General features: G+C 47.1%; 1 pseudogene; it reads right to left on the reverse strand.

The window, feature by feature from the left end:
• Positions 1 to 16,196, reverse strand: part of LOC124671245 — a 41,456-nt pseudogene extending 25,260 nt beyond the window's left edge.
• Between the last annotated feature and the right edge of the window lie 6,845 nt (positions 16,197 to 23,041).

The following is a 23,041-nucleotide window of genomic DNA, read 5'->3' on the forward strand; positions in this document are numbered from 1 at the left end:
TTCCAGAATTTCGGCCCTCATCTGACGTGCTCGTTGTTGGAACGGCCGAAATCCTTTCTGAGGGGGAGCCGATGTTCGATGATGCTCTGTCCAACCAGGCATCTCCGTGTAATCCCATGCAAAGCAATCTGGGTATTCCTTTAACAGAGCTATCATCTGTCTCCTGAGCTGTGGATCCAACTTTTTACTGATAAAAGTCGGTCGCGGCTTATCCCCAGGACCGATGTCGACTTCCTCTAGCCTATCAGCCGATGTAAACCCATACCCTAGCTTTCCGTCCCCTGTGAGGTCGACGCCATATACTGGGAGAGCAGGTGGTACGGATAACCCAGGCCGATCGCTAGAATCGGCTTCCATCTTGATCATCACCAGGATCTTTCGGCAGTGTCGGGGCCGATCGCGCGGAGCAGCTTCTTCCTTATCTTTGCTATGAGAGCAGTTGCCCTCGCCTCTATCCTCATCAGGGGGGCGCCCTAGTTCTATCATGTTGATGTTGAACGAGTATCTTGGTTGGCACCTCCCAGGGTGAGTGTCGTTAACCCTGTCAACGGCGCACGACGGTGAATTAGGCACTTCTGGTGCCGCCAATGTGGATGGCGACGGTGGACGGGACTGAAGTGGCACTTTTCCTCGGTAGGTCCCGAGAGCTGGTTCTGGTAGAGAGTGCTGATTCTTCATGACCTCCTTGATCATTCGAACGGCGACATGCTCCAGAGTATTCACCAGACTCTCAGAATGGCGATGCAACGAGTGAGTCACCATGCCACTAATCTCCTGGCGCACGGCCCTGGTACGTTCTTCTGACGGGACAGATAGATCCACCCCATCGAGTGCGCCTTCCGGTGAGAACCCCTTCCACCTGACGCCATGTGAACGGGTTCTGTGGAAAGAGCCGATGAGGTCGGCCTCGAGGATGACCTTAATCTCGTCATACTTCTTCTTGAGCTCATCGGTCAGGTCCTCGTACGTGACTGGCGTGCCGTCCGCCATCTCAGATGTAGATGGCGATGTGGTCGATGTAGAAGCTTGTCCCACCGGGCGTGCCGAGAATGTGTTGACGTCGGAAACCCACCGGCGGGCAGCGACGGGCAACACCGTAGAGCCGGGAACAACCTAGGGCTGCGGCTGGCCGAGGTCCCTCCGAGCGACGGCCCACAAAGCCTTACGGTCACACGTCCGATGCTGATTGCAAGGGCGTGCCACCTGACCTATGCCTGGTCGGGGAAGGTGATGGAGATGCCTCGCTTAGTTTCTGCATGGCATACACGTAAACATTAAATACGAGCCTCGATCGGCTCTCGGGTTATCTGTGAATCGGCTCAAGGAGCCGATCCACCCATGATTCGTACGGGGTGCACGAATATATGGTGGTCCTGCTTGATCAAGATAAAGCTAATTAGATCTACGACGATTTAGGGTTTTCACCGCATAATCGGAACATCCTACTCAGGGATTGGGCCTCGCGGCCACACACGGTGATCGTAAGTCGATCCTAGACAAGGCCTAAAAACCAACACGAGGTTGATCCCGGAACATCTGTCTAGGACTAACGAACGACACCCTACGTGCCGTCTGGATCCTCCGGCCCCTTGTAAGGCCTAACTATTGCGAGATATTAAACTAATCCTTGATGAACAAGGAGCAATCGTAACGGATCAGATCTACTAAATAACGATCAAGCGGGGTGCCGCCCCCACACCTGAGATAGGTGTGAGGGCGGCTAGATATGCAAGGGTTGCACTACGATAGCATGTTTACGCGAAGAACTATGCTAACCCTAACACATCTATGATAACTACGTTGCTCGCCATCAACAAGGCTTCGGTACGAGCAACGCATGAACAACGTGGAGCTTGTGCTTGCCTAGATCGCAAGATGCGATCTAGGCGGCATGTTACTACCGGTAGAAACCCTCGAGATGAAGGAGTTGGCGATGCGCCGAGATTGATTTGGTTGGTTGAACGTTGGTTGTTGTTTATTCCATAAACCCTAGATACATACTTATAGTCCAGGGGACTTTCTAATTCAGAGCGTGCACCTAACCGTGCACGGGTAAAATTCTATCTTCTAATCTAAGATGCAATCTACCATAATTAAAGATACACGGGCAATCTAGCCCAAACTCTTCGTGCGAGGCCGCTTCAGAGATCTTCCACGTGTAGTCTTCCAAGCCCATCTCTCTTTCGGCCCACCTCCTGATTTAGCCAAAATCTGGTGATAACAACTACTGGTCCTACTCTACTCGCTGCCCTCGTCATCGGCATCGTAGCTGCCGCCGGCGCTGCTTCCGGAGGACTCCTCGTCGCTGCTGCCCCAGCCCTCGGCCGGAGCTTCTTCCTCTTCGTCATCATCATCATCTTCACTGTCCGCCCAAGCGCGGAAGCGCTTCGCCGGCGGGTACCCAGCGGAGGAGGAGGAGTCGTCTTCCTCTTCTCCTTCCTGTTCCACCTCTTCTTCCTCGTCTTCCTCTTCCTCCTCCTTATCGGAGGAAGTAGGGTTCCTCCAGGAGTGGAGGTCATCCTCGCTCTCGCTCTCCAGTTCCCCTTCAATGAGGAGCTGGAGATCAACTTCCCCATCAGTCAGGGGCAGGTCGCCATCTGATCCGACGAGGGTTTCTGGTGGGCCATCTGACACAAATTTGAAGTCCCACTCTGGCTCTGACATCGGCTCGCTCGAGGAAGAGGATTGGAAAGAGAGGCCGGAGGAAACAGAGGAAGAAGAAGACATTGCTACAGGGAAAGAAGGTTTTTCGGTGCCGATAGCTAGAACAAAAGAGGGGGATGAAGAGGCGAATCGGCCACGCACAGTTAAATAAGGGGGAGCCTGGTGGAGATTTAATACTATTGCAGTTTCCGAGGAGGTGATGTTAAAGTTGTCAAATCTTGCAGAGAAGCTGAGGAGGCAAGGCATCATGATGAAGAATGCTGCGATGGTTCTGTCACGACATGACCCGACGAAGAAAAGCAGAGTGATTTTGGAATTATCAATTCCAAAACCAGGGGGGCATGTGTTATCACCAGAATTTGACCGAGTCAGAGGCGGGCCGCGATCAAGATGGACTTGAAGAATATACATGGAAGAAATACGTAAATCGGCCTTATATGCAAAGTTTGGGCTAGTTTGCCCTTGTATCTGTAACATAGTAGGATACGTGTCGGTTAGTTAGAGTTTGTCTCGCGCACGGTTGGGATTATTCCCACGTTAGAAAGTCTACGGACTATAAATATGTATCTAGGGTTTATGAAATAAACAACAATCACGTTCACCACAAACCAATCTAGGCGCATCGCCAACTCCCTTGTCTCGAGGGTTTCTTCCGGGTAAGCATCATGCTGCCTAGATCGCATCTTGCGATCTAGGCACTACAAGTTTATTCGTTGTCCATGCGTTGCTCGTACTGAAGCCTTTTTGATGGCGAGCAACGTAGTTATCTTAGATGTATTAGGGTTAGCATTGTTCTTCGTATCATATGTTGTCGTAGTGCGACCCTTATACATCTAGCCGCCCTTACACCTATCCTAGGTGTAGGGACGGCACCCCGCTTGATCATTGTTCAGTAGATCCGATCCGTTACGGTTGCTCCTTGTCCTTCAAGGATTAGTTTAATATCTGCAATAGTTAGGCCTTACAAAGGGTTGAAGGATCCAGCGACGTGTAGGGTGTAGTTTGCTAGTCCTAGACAGGATGTTCGGGATCAACCTCGTGTTGGTTTTTAGGCCTTGTCTAGGATTGACTTACGAACACCGTACGCGGCCGCGAGGCTCAATCACGAGTAGGATGTTCCGATTATGCGGTGAAAACCCTAAATCGTCGTAGATCGCTTTAGCTTTATTCGATCAAGCAGGACCACCATATATTCGTACACCTCGTGCGAATCATGGGTGGATCGGCTCTTTGAGCCGATTCACAGGACAACCTGAGAGCCGATCGAGGCTCGTATTTAATGTTTACGTGTTGTTGACGTCAGAAACCCACCGGCGGGCAGCGACGGGCAACACCGTAGAGCCGGGAACAACCTACGGCTGCGGCTGGCCGAGGTCCCTCCGAGCGACGGCCCGCAAAGCCTTCTGGTCACACGTCCGATGCTGATTGCAAGGGCGTGCCACCTGACCTATACCTGGTCAGGAAGGTGATGGAGATGCCTCGCTTAGTTTCTGCATGGCATACACGTAAACATTAAATACGAGCCTCGATCGGCTCTCGGGTTATCTCGTGAATCGGCTCAAGGAGCCGATCCACCCATGATTCGTACGGGGTGCACGATATATGGTGGTCCTGCTTGATCAAGATAAAGCTAATTAGATCTACGACGATTTAGGGTTTTCACCGCATAATCGGAACATCCTACTCGGGATTGGGCCTCGCGGCCACGCACGGTGATCGTAAGTCGATCCTAGACAAGGCCTAAAAACCAGCACGAGGTTGATCCCGGAACATCCTGTCTAGGACTAACGAACGACACCCTACGTGCCGCTGGATCCTCCAGCCCCTTGTAAGGCCTAACTATTGCAGATATTAAACTAATCCTTGATGAACAAGGAGCAATCGTAACGGATCAGATCTACTAAATAACGATCAAGCGGGGTGCCGCCCCCACACCTGAGATAGGTGTGAGGGCGGCTAGATATGCAAGGGTTGCACTACGATAGCATGTTTACGCGAAGAACTATGCTAACCCTAACACATCTATGATAACTACGTTGCTCGCCATCAACAAGGCTTCGGTGACGAGCAACGCATGAACAACGTGGAGCTTGTGCTTGCCTAGATCGCAAGATGCGATCTAGGCAGCATGTTGCTTACCGGTAGAAACCCTCGAGATGAAGGAGTTGGCGATGCGCCGAGATTGATTTGATTGGTTGAACGTTGGTTGTTGTTTATTCCATAAACCCTAGATACATATTTATAGTCCAGGGGACTTTCTAATTTAGGCGTGCACCTAACCGTGCACGGGTAAAACTCTAACTAACCGACACGTATCCTAATATGTTACAGATACACGGGCAATTCGCCCAACTTGGTACATAAGGCCGATTCACGTATTTCTTCCATGTATAAATTCTTCAACTTCATCTTGATCGCGGCCCACCTCTGACTCGGTCAAATTCTGGTGATAACACATGCCCCCCTAGTTTTGGAATTGGTAATTCCAAAACCACTCTGTTTTTCCTTCGAAGGGTCATGTCATGGCAGAGCAGACCTGTCGCAGTATCCTTCATCATGATGCCCTGTCTTTCCAGCTTCTCTGCAAAATTCGATAGCTTGGGCATCACTTCCTCGGAAATTGCAATGGCATTAAATTTCCACCAGGCTTCTCATTATTTAACTGTGCCGATCGATTAGCTCTCTTCATCCTTTCTCTGTTCCAGCCATTGGCACCCAAAAAACCCTCTTGCGCTACCATGTCTTCTTCCTCTTCTTCCTCTTCCGGTCTTTCCTATGGGTCTTCCTCTTCCCGCGAGACACCTCCGGACGTACGCGCACCAGAAGAATGGGATCAGGAGGACCATGCCTCCTCCGTCTGGTCCGAGGATGACAAGTCCCTAACCAGCGGGGATGAAGATCTCCAGTTCCTAGCCGATGGGGAACTAGCATCGGAAAGCGAGGATGACTTACTCCCACAGGACGGCTGTCCCTCTTCCGAAGAAGAGAAGGAGGAAGACGAAGACGACTCCCTCGAGGGCTACCCACCGGCGAAACGTCTCCGCATGTGGTGGGACGACGACGACAGCGATGATGACGAGGAGGATGAAGCTCCCATCGAGGGCCACGGAAGCAGCGATGAAGAGCCCCACGGCGGCAGTGCCGATGAAAGCTCTGAGGACGACGACGACGGCAGCGATGGTCCGTAGATAGGATCCACTAGTGTAGGTCTAGTAGCAGCAGTTTGGTCGGCAGACCCCTCTTTTTGTACCTCTCCCTTTGAGTAATCGACTCACTCTTTGTAAGGAATCTTGTTTATCAATGAAGAATTCCTCCAGTTTCGATTTTGCCGATTCCTTTTACGCTAATTTGGCCGATCGCTAATTTGATCGTCGCTCAACAAGCCGATGGCAACACATCGGTAACCTGCAAACCTTGCTCAAATCCAGACCTCCAAACTTTCAACAAATCCAACCCGCAGCCACTGAGCGTAATGTTGGATTCAACGGTAAAACCCACGAAATGAATGCCTGGCCTCATCATCAACCTCGGGTTTCCGGACATTTTCTGTCGGATCCCTCTCTTCCAAATCCCCTTCGCTTTCGGGGGCTCTCTAAGACCATTGCTAACTCAAGCTGAGATGTAACACCAACCGATTTCAGCAAAATCGGCTCCTTGTAGCAAAGGGTCCTTCGAGGGCAAGCTGCCCCCGAGCCTCGATCAAGGCGGGAAAGGTAGTGAGTCAGCCCAATGTACCGCCATTGCCCTCGAATCATAACGAGGAGCCGGCCGATCTCAACGAAATCGGTTTCCCGAGACGAGAGAACCCTCAGGGTGAGCTGCCCCCCGAGCTCCTTCAGTCCACTCCTTCGTCTTTGCAGGTCAGATCGGCTCCTTTCCTTCGGTGGATCTGACGCGACCCTCCCTTAACCTGATTTGCACATCCCTGCTGCTCTTGGCTTGAAGAGAGGATTTGAGCTGTCTAAACCACTCCATTGAGGAGTTCTTCCTCCATTAGAGTTTCTCTTGAGTCGATGGCCATGCATCGGCTTTTCTTAAAAAAAAATTTTTTTTACTGGCCGATTTTTCTCTAATCGGCCCCTAATGTTTTATTGTACACATGTTTGCTGCACATGTCCATCTGACTATATACCCCCCGAGCCGAATCTGCCAGGTGACTGCAGATATCGGCTTTTATGGTTGGCTAGGGCACTGCACTTGCACGTCGGCTCCGCAAGGATTCGTGCGACCCTCATCCGACGACGTGGCCGCTGCCCGGTAGATCGATGCTGCACATAAGCGGAACATGTGGTGAAGATAATTTTGGCCGATTGCTGGAATCGGCCTCCATATCGGCCGAAGCGCGCGATCGAAGGTTCCGTAATGCTCCTTCATAAATTTTTGGGGCCGATCACACGGATCAGCCTCGCCATGTCTGCTCATTGCTTTGCTTCAGCTACGCGGTCGGGCTGGTGGATAAAACCAGCCCAACCTCTGACTTGATGCGCCTGCTATCGTCCACCTTGAGTGCGTCGTAGAATCGTGGAGCACTAAGCTCCGTCGGAAGGACGAGCACCATGTTTGTACCAGCCGATGTTTCATCATCGGCTCTCCTTTGCTTGGGGCGCCACTCCATTTTCCGTGGACGACCCTCTTCGTCCAGGGTTCGCTGAACTTTCGCAGCCAGATCAGGTCGTGCCTTCCTTAACGTATGCAAGTATACCCTTTCGGCTTCCTCCAGACCGCGCAAACGCTGAACCCTGCGCTTTTATGAACGGCTGAGTCCATCAGGGCACCACCTTGGCCGGTGGTACCTGTCTTCTTCTTCTTGTCCCTCGTCTTCTGAATCCTCGAGATCCGCCCACCGAGGGGACTCAGCGCATTTGCTCTGTGGCGGGAGAGGCCCTAAGCGCCTGAACACGGACACGTTGGCTGCCTCCTTCCTCTTTTGGTTGCATTCTGGGCAATTGCCAATTGTGGGCAATTGGCTCATTCCTGAATCCCAGCAGTGTCTGAAGAAAGGGCAGTCCCAGTGTCTGTCGTTGTCATCTTGCTCCCTTGATTCTTCTTTGGCACGGCGCTCGTGCTCCTCCTCATCGTGATCGTGCCGACGATGTCTTCCGGCTTCTCTAGCCAGACGATCTCTTTCATCATCATCGCTGGATCGTCGGCGTCGGTCATACTGACTCACATACTTGTTGAGGAGGTGATCGAGAGAGGGTCGCTGATATCCGATGTTCTTCACTTCTCCCTCCGTGACGTAGCGCTTGCCATCATGACGGAGCCGATCGCGTGGAGCGGCTTCCTCCGTGTCCTTGCTACGAGAGCAGCTGCCCTCGTCTCCATCTTTGCCAGAGTGGTGCCCAGGTCCTACCATGTTGATGCTGAACGAGGATCCTGGCTGGCAACCTTCAGGGTAAGTGCATTCTACCATGTTAACGGCGGGGAAGGGCTGGGTGTCGACCTTCATGGCGTACTGGTTGAAAATCAGTCGTCCCTTCTCTATCGCCGCTTGGATGTGCTGACGCCACACCCTGCAGTCGTTGGTGGCATGGGAGAGCGAGTTATGCCATTTGTATTATGGCTTTCCGTTCAGCTCTTGCGCCGTGGGGAATTTGAGACCTTCAGGAATCGTCAACTGCTTCTCCTTGAGCAGGAGGTCGAAGATTTGCCCAGTCTTGGTCACGTCAAAATCAAATCCCCTGGGCGGGCCTGGTGGCTTTACCCATTTGCAGGACACGGGGGTTCCTCCCCGAGCCCATTCAGCCACTGCTACCTCTTGGTCTCCCGCAGGAACTTCGTCTTCCTCTGCATTGACCAGGACTACTGCATGCTTGAATTTGTCCTGGTACAGGTCCGGGTGGCGCTGTTCATATGCCGACAGTTTCTGAACCGTGTGCGCCAGTGAGGGATAGTCTGCTTGGGAGGCCATGTCCTTGAGCGGTGTTGCGAGGCCTGCTACTGCCAACTCGATCGCTTCCTTTTCGGTTAAACGAACCGAATAACATCGGTTCCTAAGATTCCTGAAGCGCTGGATGTATTCTGTCACCGTTTCCCCGCGCTTCTGACGCAATTGTGCTAGATCGGCAATGCCGGACTCAGAAGCCTCTGAATAGTACTGCGTATGGAACTGCTCTTCCAACTGCTTCCAAGTCCGGATGGAGTCTGGTGGCAACAAGGTGTACCATCCGAAAGCCGATCCCGTGAGGGACTGTAAAAAGAGCCTCACGCGTAGTTGATCCGACACTGAAGCCGGTCCTAGTTGTGCCAAATATCGGCCCACGTGCTCGATGGAGCTGGAACCATCCGATCCACTGAATTTGGAGAAATCAGGGAGCCGATATTTGGGTGGTAGCGGGATCATCTCGTAGTCGTCGGGATACGGCTTGGAATAGCCGATTGCCCTCCTTTTCGGCACCATGCCGAACTGGTCTCTCAGTATGGTACTGATCTGATCCGCTGTGCTGGCTGCAGGAGTTGAACTCTGAAGATTCGCCGGGGTGGCGTACTTAGCCAACCATGTTTGCTTTTCCAGCTCTGAGCCAACTACAGGAGCTGAGCTCTGGAGGTTCGTCGGAGTGGCGTACCTAGTTAGCCACGTCTGCTTCTCAAGCTCTGTCGCTGACGTCCCTCCCATTTTCCCAGGAGTCCCTGATGCTGTGGCCTGGTTTGTGAGTGCCCAGTTATGTCAACACCCGGATTTTTAAGTCCAGATGCCTGTCATGCCATACATCGCAATCCCAGGAATATTGTTGTTGCGAGACATAACAGTTGAATATCATAAGTCATCATTCATTACATACCATAGTCGTCTTACAAATAGAGATCACATGATCCATATTACACCAATAGTTGATCTATTGATCAGCATACACATAGTTCATAGTTTCATAGCGGAAGCGTAACGTAGAAGGGACTCGTGAGTCCACAGGCCAACGTCTGACGTCAGAAGGCTCCCTAGCTGTCGTGGGCGTCCTGAGGGTCGTCTTCTTCATACTGCTGTTCTGCTTCAGAATCTGGCCATTTGAATAGCCAGGGACACAGCCGTGAGTACTTTAAAGTATCGCAAACTAATACTAATGTAAGTGCTAACAATTCTAGTAAGGGGGTGCTAAGCTCTAGTTTATTTTGCGTAAAGCCAGTTTTAGTTCACAAACATTTCTGTAAACAACTCTTTCTGCGCTAACTAACTCAGGTGGAAACATTAGTGTCATTCCCACAACTCTGGGGTGATTCCAAGTCAAAGTCTCCATTTAAGTTCAAACTCATATGTCACCCTTCACCATTCATAGTTTTCAAAAAAAAATTCTGATGACGGAACAGTATGGCCTTTCCAACTGTCCATAACCGAGGACGCGGCTATTCGAATAGGTTTAACTCTGCAGAGGTTGTACACTTGTGCCACAACAATTGCAATAGTTCGTCGAGGGTAAGCGGCCCTGATTTATCGTACGCGAGTACGCGAACTACCAATCCTAACCTTTCATTTACACACCCTAGTATGAGCACCTCTCCCCATGAGCTTGGCCTCCCGAGTGAAGACCAACGCGTCGACCCGGGAGCCGCACGAGGCTTGGGCCGGACATTCACCTCATTTCGCATCATATCATATCGTTTCTTTTGTGGTAGAGGCAGCTTTCGGCATAACCCCGATGACGCTTGTTTAGAGGGAACCCATACTAAGACACACAAACTTCCAGTTAAGCCCTACCCAGATTCAGGTATTGTGGGGGTACGGTAAAATTGGAATGGTATCGCATCCGAACCCAACCATCAGTGTTTTGTAAAATTCACCAAGTCATTCACAGATCACATTCACCTTCAAAATCATTCAATGGAATGCATCTTCATTCCAAGGTTTCAAAAACTCCTTCAAAATCTCTCAATAGAATGACTCGTCATTCCAAAGTTTTCGAAATCTTTTCAGTTTCCAGTTTCCCAAATGGAGAAGTCACTTTCAATCAGCACTAACATCTAGGTACGAGGGGTGCTAAGTATTTTGCTTTGCTTCTAGGCTAAGTTTGATACTCTTGCACTAGTCCAATACTAGCCAAGTGAATCATGAATCAAAAAGTATTTTGATGCAACCCAAGTATAAAAGCTTGTAAAGCAAAACTACTGGAAATCAGGAGCATAGGTATAAAGTAGATAAGGTAATGCCTTGCCCATAGTGAGGTTTGCAAGTTGCAAGATTATCATCTTGCATTGGTGTCAACTTGCAAAGGCCTAGTTTGGATAGGTAAAAGCTGGCTAACTTTACTACTCTAGTAACCAACTTGTACTCTGACCAAAGTTAACTATAAAAGTAACTGGTTTTAGAAAACAATTAAGAATTTGGCAAAGTCAAAACTTGGGATGGGTTCACATCAGAAAATATAAGCATCATGGTGCCTTGCTCCAAGGGGGCTTGGCACTTTGCAAGAATATTAACTTGCAACCAAAAGTATAGCTTGCAAACCAGATCAATGATACTAGCTTGCAATAACTAACTGGCATTGGTATTGGCTTGCAAATAATCTTAATGACAATAGCTTGCCTTGGTAGAGAGTGGGGGTCGAAGTTCTCTTCTTCTCCTTCCTGGTGGTTTTAGTCCTCCCCTTCCTGATGGTCTCCGGTACTAGCGTCTAAAATACGAATACGGGGTACACAATTATCATACCAAACTTACCTACTAACTCATCACACACAAGCTTCACACCGCTTAAACTAGCATCTCACACTACTATTAAGTGGGTGGAGGTGTTCCTCTTATTCAAGAAAATAATTTCCTCTCATACTAACTTAGGTGTTACTTTTAATTAACTCAGAGAAATAAACTCCTTTTATTATATTATTAAGATTTAATTTCTCTGATGAACACAATATGACCTAGGTTGACTAAGGTCAGCCTCTTCATACTCCTCATTTGAGAAAATGATTTAAATGAGGTTTCATACCTCTTTCAGTTTAATACTAACAGGGTAGTGATTTAATGTCACTAAATACTCAACATAAGATTATATAGACCATGGTCCATACCTCATGTTGAAATACTTGAGACCAAGATTTAAATGAGAAGGAAACCTCTCATACGATTTAACACATAGTTGTAACTAGGTTAGCAACTACCATTGAGGGGATTTCACCACCTCAACAATTCATTAACTATTCTCATTACTTGTATTTACACCAATGCTACACTTAGGGTGCATTGGTTGTGTGGCTTGAGGAAAAATAATTTCCTCCCATTACATGCAAATGAGAGTTTCTATCTAAGGTTTGAGAAATACTTCTCTCTTATTGAAACTTCTTCATATTAAATTTCTCAAACAATCATGCCTGAAATCATGTTGACTCAAGTCAACCATTCATCATCATCATTTGAGAAATAGAATTAAATGAGGTAAAATACCTCACTCCATTTAATAACACTACCTATGATTTAAATCTCTTAGTAATTCATATAGGTGAGTTTGGGCCAGGGGTCCAAACATCACATGAATTCCCTTGAGACAAGATTTAAATGAAGCATAAGACTTCATATGAATTACTTAATAGTTTTGGACAATAACAACTAGTTAAACTAGCCATATTGCACATTTCTTAAACTAGGGCATGATCATGCAAAGTGACCACACCATTTTATTTCATAAACAATTAGTGTAAGTCAAATGTGAGCTAAAGGAGTTGGAATTTACTCAATAGCTAAATTGGTTGATTTTTAAGAATTATTCTAAGGCAGAGAAGTCCCTGACTTGTTATTTTTGTCAGATTAATTCTACAAAGAGATTGACCATGAGGCCAGTGGCATTGGATAGATATTTTCCTAAGCTTTCCAAATATAATAAATTCATAAATTTTGGTTCAGCATATTTGAAACTATTCAATTTCAAAGTGGGGTTCAGTATTTAAATCTATAACCAATTTATTTAACAGGGTTTGAACAATGGGCCGGCGGGAAAATTAATGGGCCGAAAGATTTGAAAAGCCCGGGGGCAGCCCAACTAGCGCTGCGGGCCAGCTGACAAAGGGGCCCGCGCGTCAGTGAGTGAAACTCACCGAAACGGTACGGGGTGGTGCGGGCCGTAGGATTAGATGGCGATCGGGCGGCTGTGGTTCGTCGTCGTCGACGACGCGAGGACGGCGCTGGCACGGCGAGGCACGGGGGTCGACGGCGAGCTGGGACGTCGGCGAGCGGCGGCGTTGATGCAGGGCGACGTTGTAGACGACGGCGAGTGCGCTGGTACCGATGGCGTCGTCGATGGTGCTCCAATTCGTCGGCGATGATCTCAGGTCCTCCGCGGTCTCCGGCGACGCAATTGGAGGGCTCGCGGTGAGCGATGTGCGATGGAGGAGTGGATGAGGAGATCGAGGAGAGGGAGGCGATGATGATGGTGTGAAGAAATCGGTGAGAGGGGGCTTCCTTTTATAGCGACGCGAGGTGGCCGGAGGTCTGCGGCGGGGTCGACATGGCCGCGGCGTTTCTGGCGAGTAATGGGGATGGGTGAGGGCGGCGCTAGGTAGGTGACATCCAGGCGAGGCTAACGCGCGTGATAGCGAGGTGGGGGACGGTCGGGTGACGACGCATTGCGTCCGTGTCTGTGGCGGCGTCCACGGGAAAATGTCGACGGCGTCGACGGCGGCAGGCGGCGCGAGGACACGGGACCGTGTCAGGCGGGTTGGCGCGGCGACGGCGATGCTCAACGCGAAGAGAGGGGGTCCAGGGGAGGCGTGCTGCGGCGAGGCGACGCGTGCCCGGTGACGTCGGCTGCGAGCATGCTCGCGACGTCCTCGGCATGCCGATGCCGTTCTGGGCGCGCTTCGTGCGGTCGTTGTCGATGCGTTCGTCCGTCGGCCGTTGGAGGGGCTAGGGTGGTGTAGAGATGCATGGTGGCGGGTTTGGGCACCGGGGCCGGAAGTGGAGGTGAAGGAGAGAGGAGGGAGCACGGCATGGCCGGCATGCCATTGGCATGGCCATGGCTAGGCCATGTCTTGCCCTTCCCTAGGGTTGCTGTGGTGGTGTGAGGCAGAGAGGGGGCAAGGGGACAGTAGGGTGTAGGTTGGGGGAGATTATGGGTAGTGTAGGACACTATTTCAAATAGTGTGTGTGGTTCCCTATTTATGTTTCATCAAATTTTGCCCAAATTTGAATTGGCTCAAAAGGTTGAAAATTTTGAAAAGGGTGTAAATGGTTTGGTTCTAAATGACCAGAGGCAAAGAAAGGTGGTGGTGGAATTTAGAAATTTAAAGAATGACAATTTTCACTAAGTGGGAGATTGTTCCACTTAATTAAAAGTGCCAACTTTGGAGGGGCATAGCAATTGATCAAAGATGATTTTGGCCAGGGGGTCTTTACCATAGTGTTCACCTTGATGTCCTCTTGGATGACATGCAAGGAGTTGGGAAAGTTTAGTTTGAAAAACTTGAAATGGAGAGGCTCAAAGGAGGGACCAGAATAATTATGGCAGATTGGACCATTATTGTATGTGAGCCAAATTTGAATTTGACAACCATTTGAAAAGTGTTTCTTTGAGTCCAAAAGTTGTAATAGATGTTGAGTAACATTATACAACTAATGGGGAAGGTCAAAAATGGTCTAGGGTCCCAATTTGGAAAAATGGCATAAGCCCTATGTGAGGGTTTTTGTGAATTTCTAACTATTTACTCTTTTTATTTTTCTTGGCCTCACTTTGACAAGGTTAAGGTTTATTTGGTGTTAGAAGGAGTTGGATGAAAGGATCCAACCATTTTGAGACAAGGTTGGTGCCTAGGTCAAGATTTGATAAATTGGCCCTATGGGTATGTGAGGGAAAAAATGGAATTATCCCACTATTGGATTTCTCTCCATTTGACTGGACTTGTCTTGACTCTAATGTCAAACTTATTAAATTAGAAACATTTTCAAACCATTGAAACCATCCCAAAAGGTTTAGCTCAAAGATTTGCAAAATTGGCCAAAACACAGGAGAGGGAACATGTCAATTTTTCTTATTCGTTTAAGATGCTCCCCTTGCTTTACTTGAGCAAGGTGGAGGGTCAAGTTAGGGTTAAATTGGGTCCAGAGATGGCTTCACATCATTTGGTAAAGGTAGAAGTGCATAGGACAAGAATTGGGAAAATGGCTATGGGTCACATATGCCTCTATGCATATGTGGCATTTGATTTTTACTTTGACTATGCTTGTTCCAGAAGATGTTATTGAGAGTTGAAAAGATATCTAGGAGTGATCCAACCATTCAACTTCAAGTCTAGGGTCAAGATTCTCAAATTTACAAATTTAATATTTTGCTCTCATATGCCTCTATGGCATTATTACTCTCTTTTTGAAAACCCTGTGTTCCACTTTGGATTGTGTTGGAAAAGTACTAGATAAGGTTTGTAAGGGTTTTCCAAACTCCTCAACAAAGTAGAGAGGCCTAGGTAAAGTTTTCCAAGAAAATGACCATAGGCATATATGCCTCTTTCTTTAAATAAGATTTTTCCTTTTTATTTTATTCCTCAAAGATTGAGGACAAGAGGGGTGTGGTTTAGGGTTTAATAAGTTTTGCAAAGATTCACCACCATTGAGCCAAAAGAAGAGGTAGGGTTTAAGATTCACATATTAGGGCTATAGGCCCACATATGGGTTTTCCTTTATTTTGGGGTTTCTCAAACATATAACCAAGGGATTTTGGAGAAGGTTAGGGTTTAAGGTTTTTCTTATTTGATTTCTTTCTCTTTTAATTTTATTTGGTTTGTGATCTTTACTTGATCACTTTAAGGTTTATCACATAAACATACTAACACTCATCAAGACAACAACATAAGTAGTCGGTAGGAGTACAGAGCATAGCACTCTAATTCAGAAAAGTTTTTGTTGGTTCTCATTTTTGGAAAAAGGAAATTCATTTTTGCTTTGTTTTGAAATTTGGGGTGTTACAAACCCTTCCCCCTTAAACAAATCTCGTCCCGAGATTTTAAGAAGAGTTATGTTCCTACGAGAGATTGGGGGATATCATTTAGCAGGGCACATACTTGGTATATTCTGAGGTGCTTCTTGCTCTTCGGTGGCCGTCATGTTGTAGTAGCGACCGTTGCGGTTGTTCGGGTAGTTTGGAGCAAAGTTTCTTCTAGTTGCGATACGGCGCTGCTGCTGTGTCAGTGCAGCGGGGTTGGCGGCGATCTTGGCAAGCTTCTTGCGGCATGCATTGGAGAAATGACCCACCGTTCCACATTCATAGCAGGTTACCATTGACTTGTTGTTTTGTGTAATGGGTATAGCATTGCTTCCAGTCCTTGGGGCATTGGTTGGCGGCTTTCACCGGGCACTTGTTAGAGTAGTGACCAGTAACACCACATGCGTAGCAAGTCACATTGGACTTGCCTCTGAGAGCATGGTGGGGTATTGGGATGAGCCGTTCTAGTGATGCTATCTTCACGCGGAGGCGGGCAATGAGGTAATCCTTCTTGGCGTGTTGATGGCGAAGTGCCTTGCGTTCCATGGCAAGGATGTTGATGGCGTCGGTCATCTTGGCGTGTTCCGTTTGTATCTGATTGGCCTTGGCACGGGAGTTGTTGCGGGTAGGAGGGGCCATCTGAACATTGAAGTAGATGATAAGATAAGAGGGAAACTTCTATGGTTTGTTTGAGTTAAAAGTCAAGAATTTAAAACTTGAAAACTTGAGGAGTGTTGAGGGGGAAAAAAACCAGCCACACTTTTTCATTCATACCAAACATCACATATTACAAATCTAACACACCGTTGGTTTGAAGAACCATTCATTCGTTCTACGATACAAGGGGATCCTGATACAACTCACACCTACTTAAGTGTTGGAGTGATACTACTATTCCGGGTGGATTCTTCTTCTTCACGGGTGAGGTGCTTGGCGAGAGGCGAGGGCGTTGTCCAAATCCCTGCGGGTTTTGTACTGCCTGAAGTCCTGAGGTGCTTCGGAGGGGTTCATCTTTGGTTGCGGTGGGGGCATGGTCATTGGTTCTCCCCAGGGGTCATGTCTTGGGTAGTAGATGAAGCGAGTGTTCTTGATCTTGTCCTTATTTTGTCCACACAGACGAAAAATTGCTTCCTGCATCGCTTCAGCTAGTCCTTCCTTCCAAGTGTTTCCCGTTACAGAAATCCAAATGGTTTCCCATACCGGGGCATCAAGCTTCTTTCGTAGATCAGTAGAAACGTCCCACTGAGGTGGTTCTCCTAACTTAGCCTTGAGTGGTATTCCGAAGAACTTGGGGTACGGGTGTCCTAGATAATCCACTAGTTGCTTCAATTCTTTCTCGAACTTGAGGTCGCTTTCGGGACCAAGCTGATAGGACTCCCATTGGTACGTCATCTGTGAGCAAAGAGGAGTAGATTAGAGAAGTAGTCAAGTGTGCAAATTTTTATGTAGGCTTGCAAAGAAGTAGAGTATAGTCTTTCTCATTTGTTGGCAAAGAATTTCAAAGGTAAGAGTAAGGACAAGTTTTCACAAATATTCACTTCATTGGTTTTTGAATCTAAGTTTTTCAGACGTCCATTCTAACTAGGGTCTCCTAAGGTCAAACAATGGCTCTGATACCAACTTGTCAACACCCGGATTTTTAAGTCCGGATGCTCGTCATGCCCTACATCGCAATCCCAGGAATATTGTTGTTGCGAGACATAACAGTTGAATATCATAAGTCATCATTCATTACATACCATAGTCGTCTTACAAATAGAGATCACATGATCCATATTACACCAATAGTTGATCTATTGATCAACCTACACATAGTTCATAGTTTCATAGCGGAAGCGTAACGTAGAAGGGACTCGTGAGTCCACAGGCCAACGTCTGACGTCAGAAGGCTCCCTAGCTGTCGTGGGCGTCCTGAGGGTCGTCTTCTTCATACTGCTGTTCTGCTTCAGAATCTGTCCATTTGAATAGCCAGGGACACAGCCGTGAGTACTTTAAAGTACTCGCAAACTAATACTAATGTAAGTGCTAACAATTCTAGTAAGGGGGTGCTAAGCTCTAGTTTATTTTGCGTAAAGCCAGTTTTAGTTCACAAACATTTCTGTAAACAACTCTTTCTGCGCTAACTAACTCAGGTGGAAACATTAGTGTCATTCCCACAACTCGGGGTGATTCCAAGTCAAAGTCTCCGTTTAAGTTCAAACTCACATGTCACCCTTCACCATTCATAGTTTTCGAAAAAGATTCGATGACGGAACAGTATGGCCTTCCCAACTCGTCCATAACCGAGGACGCGGCTATTCGAATAGGTTTAACTCTGCAGAGGTTGTACACTTGTGCCACAACAATTGCAATAGTTCGTCGTGGGTAATCGGCCCTGATTTATCGTACGCAGTACGCGAACTACCAATCCTAACCTTTCATTTACATACCCTAGTATAGGCACCTCTCCCCATGAGCTTGGCCTCCCAGTGAAGACAGACAGTCAGCCTGGGAACTGCACAGGGCTTGGGCCGGACATTCACCTCATTTCGCATCATATCGTATCATCTTAGTTGTTGTGGTAGAGGCAGCTTTCGGCATAACCCCGATGATGCTTGTTTAGAGGGAACCCATACTAAGACACACAAACTTCTAGTTACGCCCTACCCAGATTCAGGTATTGTGGGGGTACAGCAAAATTGGAATGGTATCGCATCCGAACCCAACCATCAGTGTTTTGTAAAAATCACCAAGTCCTTCATAGATCACATTCACCTTCAAAATCATTCAATGGAATGCATCTTCATTCCAAGGTTTCAAACTCCTTCAAAATCTCTCAATAGAATGACTCGTCATTCCAAGGTTTTCAAATTCATTTGAGTTCCCAGTTTCCAAATGGAGTATTCCCTTTTAAAACAGCACTAGCATCTACATATGAGGGTGCTAAGTATTTTGTTTTGCTTCTAGGCTAAGTTTGATACTCTTGTACTAGTCCAATACTAACCAAGTGAATCATGAATCAAAAAGTATTTTGATACAACCAAAATCTAAAAGCTTGTAAAGCAAATACTGGAAATCAGGAGCATAGGTATAAAGTAGATAAGGTAATGCCTTGCTCATAGTGAGGTTTGCAAGTTGCAAGACTATCATCTTGTATTGGTGTCAACTTGCAAAGGCCTAGTTTGGATAGGTAAAAGCTGGCTAACTTTACTACTCTAGTAACCAACTTGTACTCTGACCAAAGTTAACTATAAAAGTAACTGGTTTAGAAAACAAGTAAGAATTTGGTAAAGTCAAAACTTGGGATGGGTTCACATAAGAAAGATAAGCAACATAGTGCCGTGCCCCAAGGGGCCTTGCACTTTGCCAGTATAGCTTGCAAACCGATCAATGATACTAGCTTGCAATAACTAACGGCATTGGTATTGGCTTGCAAATAATCTTAATGACAGTAGAGAGTGGGGGTCTAAGTTCTCTTCTTCTCCTTCCTTGTTGTAGAAGTCCTCCTCTTCTTGATGGTCTCCGGTACTAGCGTCTAAAATACGAATACAGGGTACACAATCATCATACCAAACTTACATCCTAACTAACCACATACAAGCTTCATACAACTTAACTAGCATCACAAACTACTATTAAGTGAGTGGAGGTGTTCCTCTTATTCAAGAAAATAATTTCCTCTCATACTAACTTAGGTGTTACTTTTAATTAACTCAGAGAAATAAATTCCTCTTATTATAGTATTCAGATTTAATTTCTCTGATGAACACAATATGACCTAGGTTGACTAAGGTCAACCTCTTCATACTCCTCATTTGAGAAAATGATTTAAATGAGGTTTCATACCTCTTTCCATTTACTACTAACAGGGTAGTGATTTAAAGGTCACCAAATACTCAATATGAGATTATATAGACCATGGTCCATACCTCATGTTGAAATACTTGAGAACAAGATTTAAATGAGAAGGAAACCTCTCCTATGATTAATCACATAGTTGTAACTAGGTTAGCAACTACCATTGAGGTGATTGCACCACCTCAACAATTCATTGGTTATTCTAACAATACTTGTACTCACACCCATACTACACTTAGAGTGCATTGGTTGTGTGGCTTGAGGAAAATAATTTCCTCCCCTTACATGTAAGTGATAGTTTCCATCTAGTGTTTGAGAAATACCTTTCTCTTACTTAAAACTTCCTAAGATTTAATTTCTCCCACAATCATGCATGAAATCAGGTTGACCTAAGTCAACCATTCATCACCATAACTTGAGAAAAAGATTTAAATGAGGTAAAATACCTCATACCATTTAATAACACTACCTATGATTTAAATCTCTAAGTAATTCATATAAGTGGGTTTGGGCCAGGGGTCCAAACATCACATGAATTCATTTGAGACAAGAATTAAATGAAGTATAAGACTTCATATGAATTACTTAATAGTTTTGGACAATATCAACTAGTTAAACTAGCCATATTGCCCACTACTTAATCTAGGGCATGATCATGCGAAGTGACCACACCATTTTATTGCATAAAAATTTAGTGCAAGTCAAAAGTGAGCTAAAGGAGTTGGAATTGACTCAATAGCTATTTTGGTTGATTTTTAGGAATCATTCTAAGGCAGAAAAGTCCCTGACTTGTTATTTTTGTCAGATTAATTCTACAAAGAGATTGACCATGAGGCCAGTGGCATTGGATAGATATTTTTCTAGGCTTTCCAAAAATATAAAATTCATAAATTTTGGTTCAGCAGATTTGAAACTATTCAATTTCAAGGTGGGGTTCAGTATTTAAATTTATAACCAAATTATTTAACAGGGTTTGAACAATGGGCCGGCGGGAATTTTAACGGGCCGAAAGATTTGAAAATGCCCGGGGGCAGCCCAACTAGCGCTGCGGGCCAGCTGACAAAGGGGCCCGCGCGTCAGTGACGGTGGCTTACCGAATCGGTACGCGCGAGTGGTGGCCGTAGGATTAGATGGCGATCGGGTGGCTGCGCGTCGTCGTCGTCGACGGGAGGAAGAAGTTGCTGCCGCGGCGGAGGCAGGGGGTCGGAGCGGTCGTCGGAGCTCCGGCGGTCGACGGCGAGGTGCGCAGCGACGTTGTCGAAGACGGCGGTCCTCCTGGTACCGATGGCGTCGTCGATGGTGCTCCAATTCGGCGGCGATGATCTCGCGGCGCTCTGCGGGTCTCCGGCGACGCAATTGGAGGGCTAGTGGTGAGTGATGTGCGAGGAGGAGGGGCGGAGGAGATTCAGAGAGAGGAGAGGGATGGATTTGCTGTGGAGGTGAAGGCGCGGGGACGGCTCCTTTTATAGGGGCGAGGTGGCCGTGGGGGTGTGCGGCGGAGTCGACATGGCCGCGGCGTTTCTGGCGAGTAATGGGGCTGGGTGAGGGCGGCGCTAGGTAGGTGACATCCAGGCGAGGCTAACGCGCGTGATGGCGAGGTGGGGGACGGTCGGGCGACGACGCATTGCGTCCTGGACTGCGGCGGCGTTCACGGGATCCGGTCGACGGTGTCGACGGCGGCAGGCGGCGCGAGGGCACGGGACCGTGTCAGGCGGGTTGGTACGGCGACGGCGATGCTCAACGTGCAGAGAGAGGGTCCAGGGGAGGCGTGCTGCTGCGAGGCAACGCGTGGCCAGGGCGTGTCCACGGGCGTGCGTCGCGACGTCGCGCGGCATGCCGATGCAGGTTTTGGGCGCGCGTTCGTCCGGCGGTCGTTGTCGATGGCGTCCGTCGGCCGTGGCGGTGCTAGGCGTGGTGTAGAGGTGGCGATGGTGGCGGGTTTGGGACACCGGGGCCGAGGCTGGAGAGCGAAGGGGAAGAGGAGGGAGCACGGCATGGCCGGCATGCCATTGGCATGGCCATGGCTAGGCCATGTCTTGCCCTTCCCTAGGGTTGCTGTGGTGGTGTGAGGCAGAGAGGGGGCAAGGGGACAGTATGGTGTAGGTTGGGGTAGATTATGGGTAGTGTAGGACACTATTTCAAATAGTGTGTGTTGTTCCCTATTTATGTTTCAACAAATTTTGCCCAAATTTGAATTGGCTCAAAAGGTTGACAATTTTGAAAAGGGTGTAAATGGTTTGGTTCTAAATAACCAGAGGCAAGGAAAGGTGGTGGTGGAATTTAGAAATTTAAAGAATGACAATTTTCACTAAGTGGGAGATTGTTCCACTTAGTTAAAAGTGCCAACTTTGGATGAGCCTAGCAATTGATCAAAAAGGATTGGGGCAAGGTGGTCTTTACAAAAAGTGTTCATCTTGATGTCCTCTTGGATGACATGCAAGGAGTTGGGAAAGTTTAGTTTGAAAAACTTGAAATGGAGAGGCTCAAAGTAGTGACCAGAATATAAAAGGCAGATTTGACCCTTATTGTATGTGAGCCAAAATTGAATTTGAAAACCATTTGAATTGTGCTTCTTTTGATTCCCAAAAGTTGTAATAGATGTTTAGTAACATTATACCACTATTGGTGAAGGCCAAAATGGTCTAGGGTTAACATTTATAAAATTTGGCATAAGCCCTATGTGAGGGTTTTTGTGAATTTCTAACTATTTACTCTTTTATTTTTTCTTGGCCTCACTTTGACAAGGGTGAGGTTTATTTGGTGTTAGATGGAGGGAGGTGAAAGGTTCCAACCATTTTGAGACAAGGTTGGTGCCTAGGTCAAGATTTGATAAATTGGCCCTATGGGTATGGGAGGAAAATGGAAATATCCCACTATTGGATTTCTCTCCATTTGATTGGACTTGCCTTGATTCTAATGTCAAACTTATTAATTTAGAAACATTTTCAAACCCTTGAAACCATTCCAAAAGGTTTAGCTCAACGATTTGCAAAATTGGCCAAAACACAGGAGAGGGAACAGGTCAATTCTTCTTATTTTTGTAAGGTGCTCCCCTTGCTTTACCTGAGCAAGGTGGATGGTCAAGTTAGGGTTAGATTGGGTTCAGAGATGGTTTCACACCATTTGGGTAAGATTTAAAGTCATAGGGCAAGGATTGGGTATTATGGCTATGTGTCACATATGCCTCTATGCATATGTGGTACTTGATTTTTACTTTGACTAGGCTTGCCCCAAAAGATGTTGTTGAGAGTTGAAAAGGTATCTAGGAGTGATCCAACCATTCAACTTCAAGTCTAGGGTCAAGATCCTCAAATTTACAAATTTAATATTTTGCTCTCATATGCCTCTATGGCATTATTACTCTCTTTTTGAAAACCATGTGTTCCACTTTGGATTGTGTTGGAACAGTGCTAGATAAGGTTTGTAAGGGTTTTCCAAACTCCTCAACAAAGTAGAGAGGCCTAGGTAAAGTTTTACAATAAAATGACCATAGGCATATATGCCTCTTTCTTAAATAAGATTTTTTCTTTTCATTTTATTCCTCAAAGCTTGAGGACAAAAAGGGTGTGGTTTAAGGTTTAATAAGTTCTGCAATGGTTCACCACCATTGAGCCAAAAGAAGAGGTAGGGTTTAAGATTCACATATT

Source organism: Lolium rigidum, chromosome 7 (assembly GCF_022539505.1).
Source record: "Lolium rigidum isolate FL_2022 chromosome 7, APGP_CSIRO_Lrig_0.1, whole genome shotgun sequence".
Taxonomy (NCBI): domain Eukaryota; kingdom Viridiplantae; phylum Streptophyta; class Magnoliopsida; order Poales; family Poaceae; genus Lolium; species Lolium rigidum.